The sequence below is a fragment of the Mus caroli genome, chromosome 16, assembly GCF_900094665.2.
Source record: "Mus caroli chromosome 16, CAROLI_EIJ_v1.1, whole genome shotgun sequence".
Classification (NCBI taxonomy): domain Eukaryota; kingdom Metazoa; phylum Chordata; class Mammalia; order Rodentia; family Muridae; genus Mus; species Mus caroli.
This window is the reverse complement of record NC_034585.1, coordinates 28,928,111-28,940,735: the sequence shown is the minus strand read 5'-3', so window position 1 is coordinate 28,940,735 and position 12,625 is coordinate 28,928,111. Positions and strand designations below refer to the sequence as shown.

The following is a 12,625-nucleotide window of genomic DNA, read 5'->3' as shown; positions in this document are numbered from 1 at the left end:
AAGCAAGCAAGCAAGCTAGGGCTAGAAGAGGGTTAGGTTGGTAAACTGAAGAAGATAAATAAGATGCTTATGTGAGACAGACCTGATAGGAAGGGTAGGACTCTACCCAGCAGGAGCTGGAGGGATCCCAAAAAGTGCCACTCCCAGGAAGAGTCCCACCTCCAGGAGCAGGCGCAGACATCACTATCCTTTCCCTAGTAAAGGCTCAGCCTTTGGGAGAGTTACACCTTTGCACATATTCTGCAAGCACTCTTACCCTTCCCATAGTCAGCTGCTCAACTGTATGGCTGTGGCACCCTTACACATATTCCTGCAATTGTATCAGGCTGAGCTGTGGGGTAGGGTGGTTTCTAGGAAAACCCCCACTTCTTCCAGGAAGCATCCACTGCTCTTCAAAGCCCAGAGACCGACAAGGGGAGGAGATGCAGTATACTGAGATTTGCAAGTCCTGGTACAAGAGGCAGCCCTTTGCTGTGGAGTCAGGGCTGGGTCTGCTCCACTCTGAGGAATGCACTTCCTTTCTGCTTTCTTCCTGACTGCTTGCTCTGTCTGTGTCCCTATATGAATTCTTCCTTAGAATTAAATGGCTGCCATCGTTGGGATTAAAGGGAATTCAGGAGGAAGTATCTCTGTATCTACAGTCCAAGACCCAGAGGAATGAGTGGTCAGGGAAAGAGTGTATTTGTTCTCTGTGTGTGTGTGTGTGTGTGTGTGTGTGTGTGTGTGTACCCCTGGCTGGCTGGCACTCACTATGTAGACCAGGCTGGCCTTGAACTCACATATATCCCCTTGATTCTGTGTTCTTCTGAGTGCTGGAATTAGAGGCATGAGCCACCACCGTCTGCCTCTGCTTTCTCCTCCTGAGGTGGTCACCCACTGTCTCCTGGCTTTGGAGTGTCTGCTCCTTGGGCTTCAGACAGTGGCTCTTAAACCAGCACTCCCATCCCGTTTGGACCCAGATTCAGGGCCTTGGTATTAAATTTGGAGGTTACACCATAAGCTCCTTCATTCTCCAGGTTTCTTAGTCTTCATAATTATGATCTAGAGCCTATAAGAAGCAGCAAGGCCAGTTCTCTGTTGGTCCACTCTTGTTCACGGGTTTAAACATGATCTATATCAAATACGATATTTGCTAGTAGGACTAGAGAACACCATGAGCTTGGACTTCACAGCCATCCCCTGTCACCAGCTGTATCTGCCAACCAGCATGGCACTGGTTTTTGAACTTCTGAAAACATGGGACCCCAAGTGGGTCCCAACCATTCCCTCTAACTTCTACACACTGGTTTGTTTTGTTTTATCAAGATAGGGTCCAGCTCTGTAGCTAAGGATTACCTGGGCCTTACTAAGTAGCCCAGGCTGACCTCTAACTCATAGCAATCGTGCTTCAGCTTCAGGCTTGAACTGTCATGCTGTTTTCGGGGGTGGGGTGGGGAGTGGGGGAGGGGCAGGCCAAGTTAGTGATAGAGATTGAACTCAGGACCTTGCACATGCTTTAATACTGACTCCTTTCCTCGAAAGCCTCATTCTACAACCTTGGCTGGCCTTGCACTCAGAACAATCCTCCTGCCTCAGGCTCCTAATTGCTACCACCAGACCCAGCTACAACTTGCCCACACTCTGGAATCCATATTTGTAAGGGATGGGAACTGAAATAAAGAGAGAGTTGGAGTCTATGGCATGGGGGAACTATATACCCGAGTCACATCTCTGGGGAAGATAAATGCCAAGTTCACAGTAACAGTTAATATCACAGGGCTCTTGGCACTATTGTAAGAACAATCTGGGTCCTTCAGGAACAGAAGACATCCAACTCGAGGACATTTGTCTACTTCTACGCAGCTCGCCCTCCTTGAATGTCCACTGAGCACTATGCCTGCACTTCCTGTCACCAGCGCTCAGACATGTGGTTTGGGATTTGATAATGTGATAGTGTAAAACTTTTGGTTCCAGAACCTGTAACTAACCTGGAAAACGAGAGTCTGGGGATTATCTTGGTTGTATTAACTCAGTGGGGAAGGCCTGCCCACTTTGGGCAGCACCATTTCCTGGCTGGGATCCTGAACTGTATAAATTTAGAAAGGGGCCTGAGCAGATTGATTGCGTGTTCTGCTTTCTGGTTGTAAGTGTGATATGGCCAGCTGCCTCCAGTTTCTGCAGCCTTGACTTCCCCACCAGGACAACTTTACCCTTGAACGTGAGCCACAATAAATGCTTTGCCCATTAAACTGCGTTTGCATTTTTATCACAGCATCAGAAAAAGAAATCAAGACAGAGTCTAAACCCTAGATCTAGGCATGAACTAAACCTGAATGGTTTGATCCAAATAATTTGTGCCTCCCTGGTCATGAAGGTTATTCAGGGTTCAGCACATTACTCAAGTCAAGTGAATTAGCCAGGGTTCTCTAGAGTCACAGAGCTTATGGGATGTCTCGGTATATTAAAGGACATTATTGGAACGACTTACAGTCTGCAGTCCAACTAACCCAACAATGGGCAGCTGTGAATAGGAAGTCCAAGAATCCAGTAGTTTTTCAGTCCCATGAGGTAGTTGTTTCAGCTGGGCTTCTGTAGAAGCTGGAATCCTGAAGAAATGGATTCCAGCAGATGTACCAGCAAGTGAGTGCCAGCAGGTGAAGAAAGTAAACCTTCCTTTTTTTTTTTTGAGACAGGGTTTCTCTGTGTAGCCCTGGCTGTCCTGGAACTCACTCTGTAGACCAGGCTGGCCTCGAACTCAGAAATCCGCTTGCCTCTGCCTCCCAAGTGCTAGGATTAAAGGCGTTATGTTTTTGTTTTTTGTTTTTAGTTATATATTTATGTTTATTTTATATGCATTGGTGTTTTGCCTACATAGTTGTCTGTGTGAATGTTGAATCCCCTGGAACTGGAATTACAGATGGTGGTGAGCTGCCGTGTGGGTGCTGGGAATTGAACCGGGTCCTCTGGAAAGAAACTCAGTGCTCTTAACCACTGAGCCATCTCTCCACACACCCCGCCCCCTGCCCCCAGTCTTAAATGATCTCTTTTATGTTTGTTTTAGGAGATGGTGTTTCATTAGTGTCCAGGCTGGGCTCTGGTAGCTCCTGCTTCAGCTGGGTAACTAGCTGGAGCTACAGGTGCACGCTTCCATGCCCTGCTCGGTATTTCATTCATTCTCACAGTTTTTAACCATGTCATCATCCCCTGCCCCCTTTAAAAACATGTGTCTTGCATTGGTCTTGCAAACTTTCATTGGTCTTGCAAACTTTATATGCCTCAATACAGGGGAGCACCAGGGCCAAGAAATGGGAGTGGGTGGGTAGGGGAGTATGGGGGACTTTTGGGATAGCATTGGAAATGTAAATGAAGAAAAATCTAATAAAATAAAACAAAAACCAAAACAAAACAAAAAAAACCCCAAAAACCAACAACAACAACAACAAAAAAATGTGATGTTTTGTTCTCATGAGTTTCTGTGCACCTTGTGTGTGCAGTACCCATGGAGGCCAGAAGAGGGCGTAGGATCTCCCAGAACTGGAGTAATGGACAGTTGTGAGTCACCCTGTGAGTGCTGGGTACACTATACTTTGGAAGTTTTCTGGTCACTCATCATTTCTTTGCCTTGCTGGGCTGATATTCCCCAACTAGTAATGCCTGGCTAGGATCCACCGAGATCCAACTTAGAGCCATCACGGTCCTCTGCAAGAGCAACAAATACAACAAAAGCTCTCAGCCACTGAGCCATATCTCCAGCTTCGACTTATAAAGAAGCTACGGGCTTTTGGCTTTAGTTAACAAAATCGTTAAGGTGGCAAAACAAGGGCTTGGGCCACACCTGGTTGTCTCCAGAGGCGCCTGTATTCTGTCTAGCAGCTCTCTGTACCACCTTGGGCACAGCCAGCTCAGTGGTGCCTCATCTTCCCAAACAAATCTACTCTGGCTCTTTCCTTCTCATCCCTCACTACACCATACCAACTTTGCTTTAGTCATTCCTCGAAACTGGTTCTCATTCTTCATCCCACCATGACTGAATTGTTTTTGCTTGTTTTTGTTTTTAAATAGCCCTTCTATTCTGAACCATTTCTCAAAGTGTTTTTTTTTCTTACCGTTGCTGCCATTGTTTGATAGCATGGAGGTTAAAGGCAGCTGTGGCATCGAGCAACTTGGGGTTCGAGTCCCTCCCCTGTTACTTGCTGGTAGTGAGACAGCATTGTTTGGGGGGGGGGGGTTGTTGTTGTTGTTGTTTGGTTGGTTTGGCCTTTTTTCGAGACAGGTTTTCTCTGTGTAGCCCTGGCTGTCCTGGAACTCACTCTGTAGACCAGGCTGGCCTCGAACTCAGCATTCAGTTTCAAACCCCCAATTTTCATCTCAGCTGTAAATTAGCTTCCTGGTGACCAGCGGCTTGACCGACTGTCTATGCCAGGTCACAGAGGTGGTCTTAGAGGTCTCCCGCGGACATCCAAAGAGGCGGAGCCAACGCCGGGGGCGTGGCAAACCACCCAAAGGGAGTTAGACTCCTGGTTCAAGCAACTGAACACACAGCTGCCCTGAGCTCGGGGTCCAAATCCTGCGGCTCCCGCAGTCCCCTGTCTGAGAGTCTCCCAGAAAGCCGAGGGGACATGTTGGGTTAAAGGGACCCCTCCCAGGATGTAGAGATAAGACTATGGAGTGGGGGAGTGGACGTGATGACCAAGAAGTTGGGGACTACCGGCTTGCCATGGTGCGGGGCAGGCATCAGGGAGGAATCACATCCGTGGCAGGGGTACCACAACGCGGTGGTACGGGTTGGGGGAGGCTGGGGAAGAAGTCACATCTTTGCGACGGGAGAAGAGAGGAAGCAAGAGAGTAACAGCTGAGTCAGGGACTGGGTCTGCTTCCTGATGACTAGTGTTTCTCAGATGCCCAACGTGCACAGCACCATACCCGCTCTGGGGGCTGCAATCCTGTGTGGCTCAGCCCAAGGAAAGCCCAAACTGAAGCTTCTTCCTGACAGAGCCCCCGGCCGGGTCCTGGCCAATGGGATGTGCGGAGATCCTTAGAACCCACCCCCTCCTGGACTTTGCATTTGAAGGAATTGTTAACACCGCGGGAGGACCCCAGCACGACCACCCTGTGCTCCTGCTCCGTCAAGGCTAGGAATCTCTCAGTTTCCAGGATCCAAATCGGGCATGGAATGAGAATAACTCTCCTAAATCCATGTTTCTTTTTGCTGGCATTTCGTTCACCCTCGCCTTAACCCTGAGGCTGCACTGAGCTGGGCAGGGTCTCTACCTTTAAAGTACTGCAAGATTAGGGTCGGCAGCCTCCTTTTTTGTTCGCTAGAAGGGACACGTTTGTTCTTTGATTAACACGAAATACAACATCCAGCGTTAAACGCATCAGTGTTTAATAGTGGAAGAGAGCGACGGGTCCCCACTGACCGGAGCATATCATTTAACTCTCCGGACCCTCGCAGTTCCAGGCCAGATAATGAAAACTGTTTTGTACTGGGAAGATTCAAGGCCCTGGCCTCTTTGACAGAGATTCTCAATAGTTTGGGGTAAAGGCTTCTGGAGAAGAGTGACATTTGAGGACACGGGGAGGACCTCCTCTTTACAGAAAACAGCAACTGTCCCTGCCATGATGATGCATGTTGCAAAGACCACCAACAAAGAAGCTTTGCGCAGGCCCACGGGGTCCCCTTTCTCTTGTCCTTGCCCTCATGGGACCCCTGGGTCTCATACTGCTAGCGGGAAAGGCAGACTTGATTTGACTTTCCTGGCTAAAATTAGGGGATCACTCAGTGTGCATAGACAGCTTTCCCCACACTTTGCTGCGTTTTAAAATTTATGGGACCTTGCTGCTGTTTTATAGACGGAGACACTGAACCCCAGTGTGTCTGTGGAATCGCCTAGGAGCCCCGGCTCCCTAGGCAAGTCTGGTAACAGAAGAGGACGAAAACCTAGGCCTTTCTGTTTGGGACCGAAGCCAACGCTCTAAATTGGAAAGTACCTTGGAAAATGCCATCATGAGTCCCCCTGTCTCCCCCTAGATCCTTGCCGGTCACTGCTCTTATAGCCTGGAGAGCATTTTGGGGACAGCTGCGGGCGAGAGCCTCAGCTCTCCTGCGGGTCTGCAGGCTCCGGGCAAAGATAAAGGTGGACACCGTTGCCTGCCCCATTGCGCCCTCATCCCGTCCCCAGCCACTCTTCCCAGGCTGGGTCTGACTCACCCGAGCGGTGCTGCACCTGCCGCGCTGGCTACCCCGGTCGCCTGGAGCGAAAGCCTGCACCCGCGGCCCTAACGCCCTGCGCCTGCAGGACAGAGGGCTGCAGGGCGGGGTGGGGCGATGGCGTTCCCTCTCCACGGCCGACTCTGGACTTCAACCAGGGAATTAGGCCAAGGGATCAGGCAGAACTAGCTACGCGGAGCGAAGAAGGATGGGGTCATTTGTGCGTGCCCCCGCCCCCAGTCCCGCAGTCTGCAGTGGTCGCGGTGGGGACTCCAGAGGGACCCGCACCGGGCAGTGACTAATTCTACTTTGCCTTTCTGTGAGTGCATTCTGTGATTCCCTCCTTGTAAATCTATGCGCCATAAGCTTCCTTTTTTAGTACTAGCACAGTTACGCCAAAGCGTTTCTCGCTTTTCGTTTTGTTTGCGTGTTTTGAAACGGGGCTGGTGGCCTCGAACTCGTCTTTCTCCTGCTCATCCTCCGAAAGCTGGTTAACAGGCGTGCGCCACCACACCACCTTTTGTCGTTCGAAACATTCACTCTGGGCCGGGGGTGTGCTCTATGGCACAGAGCTAGCCTAGCACGTGTGCTCTTCTTTAGGCTCTAACAAAAGCAAATCCCACTCAAACAAAACCAAAGTGACAGCGATGGAGGTTCCTGAGTCAGGGGCGGCGATCGCCTAAGGGCAGCCACTCCCTGCTTTCTTGCACAGTGGGATTTTGGATGTGGTCTTTCGGCAGCTGGTTCGGTTCTCCCGGGATGCTGACACTCCAGGCAGCTGTCAGGGGCAGCGCCTTTCATGCTGACAACGGTCTGGTCTGTTCCTTTGTGCGTGCTGCAGGCGGAGACGGGCTATTTGCCCAACAGCCGGCTGGAGAGAGACAGCCAAGGGTCGCAGGAGTCCGGCTTCTGGGGCGACTAGCACCGATGCTCTAGGCGAGTAGGGCGGTACAAAAAGCGGAGCCACGCGACGCGGTGCCCACCACGCAGGGACGCGTCACAGCCCCCCTCTGCAGATCTATGCACCACTCCCGAGCCTGTCGTTCCCCGGGTCCCTCGAATCCCCGCCTACAGCTGGAGGGACGTGCGGCCTGGGGGCTGTGACACTGCCCCCTGGCGGCACGAGGCCTTCCTAAACCCGACTCTAAACTGGTAGGGAGGAGGCCTGCTAGCTCGCCACTTCTAAATCCTGATTTTGGAACGTTCCTGATCAGAGTCGCCTGCTTGTGTTCCCTTCATGTTCCGCAACAGTGTTCACATTAAACAAACAAAAAACAGCAAAGAAACCAAAGAACTACTGTACTGAGGTATAATTTACATACAATAAATGCCAGAAATTATTCATATTCTCTGAGTCCTGAGGCTTTTGACAAACGAAAAGCTGGGCTGGCTACTGCTTCAGCTCAAAAACCACATCCATCCCCTCCAAAAGTTCTCTCCTGTCCTTGTTGCAGCCTTCCGACCTCTGCCTGATATGGACTGTTCTGATCTCTACTATTGTTGCCTGCCATCCCCAGAATGTTGTTTAAATAGAAGCAGCCAGCCAGTGTTCTCTTGTGCCTGGCTCTTTTCACAGAACACATGCCTTTAAAAATCCACCCCAGTGGCCGAATACAACAGATGTATTGTCTGATCTTCTGTGCTGAGCTCCGCCATAGGACAGAGGCTACATACCTAGCCTTGGCCTGACAGAGGTCCAGGGACTTGGATCAAGATATTTACAATATCCCCACCCCATCTCCCACAGGACAGTGGAGGGCTGCCTAGGTATATGACCTGTGACCACGTATCCCCTTCGCAGGAAATTTGATCATACTAACAAGTCCCCGTGTGGCTCTTCTCTGGTTAGAGTCTGAATTATTCCTAGAAAGACAGTTCTCTCTAGGAGAAACCTGCCTCTTCCCCTTTAAAAAAAAAGAAAAAAAAAGTTTGGTGTGGTAGGTGTTTGAGCCGCAGAGCAGGTGACTCAGTGGAACACTTTGAATATGGTTGCTGTGTTATAGATCCCAGCAGGGGCAGGAGTGGCTGTTCGGGATCCAGGATGTGTAGGACAGATGGACAGATAGGACAGATGGACAGGTAGGCCAAGGCCTTCACCAGAGCCAAGAAGATTTCCCCCGGTGACTTCTAATTTAGTTAAAGAAAGCAGGTTTGGGTGGGGTTGCTATGAAGCAGGAGCAGTGGAGCAGTAGACGTCTGGACCACCATAGTAAGTTGCTGGAGGGACAGAGTGCTGGAAACTCTCACAGATGGCTAAGCCTTGCTCTGGAAGAAGTCAAAATGGACTCCGGCATGGGCAGATGCAGTCCTGAATCCTTGTTGGACTGTGTCTCCATCCTTCCCCGTTTGTCAGTGGGGTTTTCCTCTGCGTGGAGACACCACACACTCTTATTCATTTGAACACTTGGTGTCCAGGCGCCCTCTCAGAGCCCCGAAGCGGAATGTTTGGGTTGTTTCCAGCTGGGGATACTATGAGTAAAAAATGACTTTCATATGTATATTAAAGCCGCTGTGCGCGGACCTGTGTGGGCGGGCTTGTGAGAGGCTGTGGTTTGCTTCTGTTCAGGCGCCGAGGGACTGAGCAAGGGCATGCGCAGTTCTGCAGATGCGCTGCCACCGATGTATCACCTACCCGACTCCGGCCTCTCTAACTTTTGTTTTTAGACAGGTATGCCCAGGCTAACATAAACTCACTCTGTAGCTCAGGTTGGCCTTGACCTTGGTAGTGTCCTGCAGCCTCCATGCCCTCCCAGAGATCCTAATTACAGCCTCAGCAGGCTCATCTTTTGCTGCCTCTCTAGGAGGCTGTCAGATATTTTGCAAAGCAGTTTCACTATTTCCATTAAAGTCCATGGTAACCTATGGCTTGGCTTGGAATCTTCATTTGTGTCCCCTGCCTCCCACTCTCTCTCCCTGCTTCCCTTCTCCCTCCCTCCCCCTCCCTCCCGCTGAGTATGGGGTTCCTGGCTCTCAAGTCCCAGTTCACTTCCCCATCTTTCCTTTATAAAAAGTTTTAGTGCTTGAGACAGAACCTGGGAACTCATGCAAGCTAGACAAACACCCCAGCACTGAGACACACTCCCAGGATTCCGCTTTGGATCTTCTCACCAGTAACTCTCCAAAGGCCAGATTCTAGTTGTAACAGCATCTAATTTGTTAAAATCTCCCAAGCTGGGCATGGTGGTACACACCTGCAATTCTAGCACTTTGTGAGGTAGAGGCAGAGATGGTGACTAATACACATTCGAGACTGTCCTGGGGACCACTACATGGGGACACCCCTTTTCAAAACATCCAAGATAATTTGTTCTTCCTTTCTGGATCATACTGGGTTTGGTGTTGGGATTGAACACAGGACTCTGAGGCTGCTAGACAAGTACTCTATCTACCCTTATCCCTTAAAATAGATGTGTACATGTGGGGCATGTGTTTGTGTATGCACACACTTATGTGTTCATATATGTTCTGTGTGTATTCATGTATGTATGCTGGTGTGTGTTCATACATGTACCTGTGTGTGCATGTGGGTGCGTGCTCGGGTGCCCGGGCGCGTGCCAGTGTGTTCTAAGAACAGAATGTCAACCTCAGGTCCTGTTGATTAAGAGCACCAAACCTTGTTTTTGGCAGCAGAGTCTGCCACGGGGTACTAGCTCAGCCCCAGGCATCCCCTCTTTGCCTCTCTGGCTCATCAAGTGAGTCCCAGGCACTCCCTCTTTGCTTCTCTGGTACTGGAATTTCAAGTGCACACACCTAGCTGCTCTTGCTGTGCCTACCACCTCTTCTTCCTCCTCCTCTTCTTCTTGCTGTTGTTGTTGTGACAGGGTCCAACCATGTAGATCTGGCTGTTCTGGAATTTCACTCTGTAGACCAGGCTGGCCTCCGACCCACAGAGATTCCCCTGTGTCAGCTTCCCACGTGCTGAAATTGAAGGCATATCTATATCTCGCCATGCCTGGCCACACATGGTTTTTAAACATGGGTTTTGAGGATGGGATTCTAGTCTTCATGCTTGTGTAAAGGTCCCTACAGCTCCGAAAATGATATTCCCCTCTTCTTTGAGACAGGGTTTCACTAGGTAGGTCACTTAATATGGCTTTGAAATCACTGTGTGGTCCAGGCAGGCTTTGAACTGGTGGTCCGGGGCTTCAGAATTCTGAGTAGCTAGAATGACAGGCCTGTGCCCTCAGGCCTGGCCTAGTACTTGCTTTTGGATCAAAGGAAGTTTTGCCTACTTTAAAATTTCCTAAGTTTTTGTCTGTAATTGAAAATGTTTTATCACTCTGGATATCTGATAGATTCAAACTAACTTCTCCACATGATATGTGGGGCTCCGGTCTCATTTCTCCCTTATGTGGGTATCCAGTTTGCCAGCGTAGTTTAACGACCTTCTCTTACTGTTTGACTTACATTGATAACCTTGTCAGGTTCCATTGCTGTTAGCCCAGCACAAGAGATACCCAGAATGGCCTCTGGATACCTCATGCCAGAGACCTGCTGGCATCTTGACGATTTATGCTTTTGTAGGTTAAATTGTGTGTGTGTGTGGTGTGTGTTTGTGTGTGTCTTGCTAAGAAGAGTTTACTTTATCCCCGTGTAATGAAGGACTGGTGAAATGCTTTCAACAACAGGACAATGGCTTGGCCAGGTTCTCGGTCCACACATATTATTATGCAGAGCAAAGGCTGGAGAAGGAGGCAGGAAGGAGGCAGGCTGACTCTGTAAGGGGTCAGTCACTATATGCCATGCATGTCTCTCGCTTAATCTCATTTAATCTTTTCATCTGCTTTGAGATAGGATCTAGCTATGTAGCTGAGGCTGGCCTTGCAGCTTGTTAGACTATCTGCTTCAGACTCACAGGTGCTGAGATTACAGGCAAGTGCCACCGTGTCCTCAGAGGTCATGATGTCATTAGGAGATGATTGGGCGGGGGTCTGTACTAATTCCTTTTTTTCTTTTATTTCCTTTTTGGTTTCTTGCAACAGGCTCTCACCCTGCATGGGAACTAGACTGTCCTAGGTGAAGCCCCGAGGAAAGACCAGGGGTGGGGACATGAAGGGAGCGCAAATTAGGGTGAGTGTGTGCTCTCATGTGTGTATGTGTATGTGCATGTGTATATGTGTGTGTGTGTGTGTGTGTGTGTGTGAGAGAGAGACACAGAGAGAGAGAGAGACAGAGACAGAGAAACAGATCACACACACAAAAATTGCAGATTAGGGAGACTCAAAAACTTTAAAGACTTAATTGTGTTTAATATAGGGACTCATTATGTAGAATGCTGGGATTAAAGGCATGTGCCGCTACACCTGGCTCTATAGATTTTTAAAAATGACTGAAAAGCATATGAGAGCTCCAGGAATACTAATGTACATCCAGAAAGGAAACCCAATGAAAATAAGCCCATCTATACCGATGGCTTCATCCAACCCCTCACCTCAGGGATCAGGGGTCGAAGCAGAAGAGGAAACAGAATGATGGAGAGAGCAGAAGGGACTGCTGGAGCTAACGAGCACTGTTACAGGACTGACAGACTGTGTCAGCAGCACACACAAGGACTGCACAGGTTCAAGCCAGATGTGGGCCCAGCCCTGATACTGGAAGTGGACACGAGGTCCCACCTTAACCAGGATGCTAGCTGTAATTGGTACCTGCTGGCAAAGGGTCTCCTTGTATATCAGCCACACTGCAGAGCAGGCCCATGCCCAGGAGTGGTCGGCCAACACAAAAACGAACTCCACGGTACTTCTGTGGGGTTCTCTTTCATTTTGCTCTGTTTTAGCTTTTTTTTCTTTTCTTTTCTTTTACTTGTTTGATTTGATTTTTGTTTTTGTGAAAGTCTTTTGTATTTCTTAGGTTTTTGTTGTTCTGTCTCTGTGGGCACCAGGCACACAAGGGGCACATAAGGAGAAGACACTCATCCCAGAAGAATAAAGAATGATACAAGATACCGGGCAGTGGTGGCACACGCCTTTAATCCCAGCACTTGGGAGGCAGAGACAGGCAGATTTCTGAGTTAAGAGGCCAGCCTGGTCTACAGAGTAAGTTCCAGGACAGCCAGGGCTACACAGAGAAACCCTGTCTTAAAAAAACAAAACAAAACAAAACAAAACAAAACGAATGATACATGACAAAGCAGAGTGCTGTCAGGCACAGAGGCACAAACCTGAATCCCAGCATCCTGGGGGCTAAGGCAAGAAAATTGCAGCACATCTGGGCCAACCAGTGCTATGTAACAGGAATCAAGTGCAGCACATCTGGGCCAGCCCAGGCTATGTAACAGGACTCAAGTGCAGCACATCTGGGCCAGCCCAGGCTATGTAACAGGACTCAAGTGCAGTACATCTAGGCCAGCCCAGGCTATGTAACAGGACTCAAGTGCAGCACATCTGGGCCAACCAGTGATATGTAACAGGACTCAAGTGCAGCACATCTGGGCCA

At 49.5% G+C, this 12,625-nt stretch overlaps 1 protein-coding gene across 2 annotated transcripts in view; it reads right to left on the bottom strand.

Annotated features, from left to right (window-relative positions):
- Positions 1–7,233, bottom strand: part of Pigz (phosphatidylinositol glycan anchor biosynthesis class Z) — a 12,713-nt gene extending 5,480 nt beyond the window's left edge. For both annotated transcript variants that reach the window (XM_029470233.1, XM_021185646.2), the window contains exon 1: positions 6,191–7,233. The gene's annotated coding sequence lies outside the window, so the exon portion shown is untranslated. The remainder of the gene's footprint in view (positions 1–6,190) is intronic.
- Between the last annotated feature and the right edge of the window lie 5,392 nt (positions 7,234–12,625).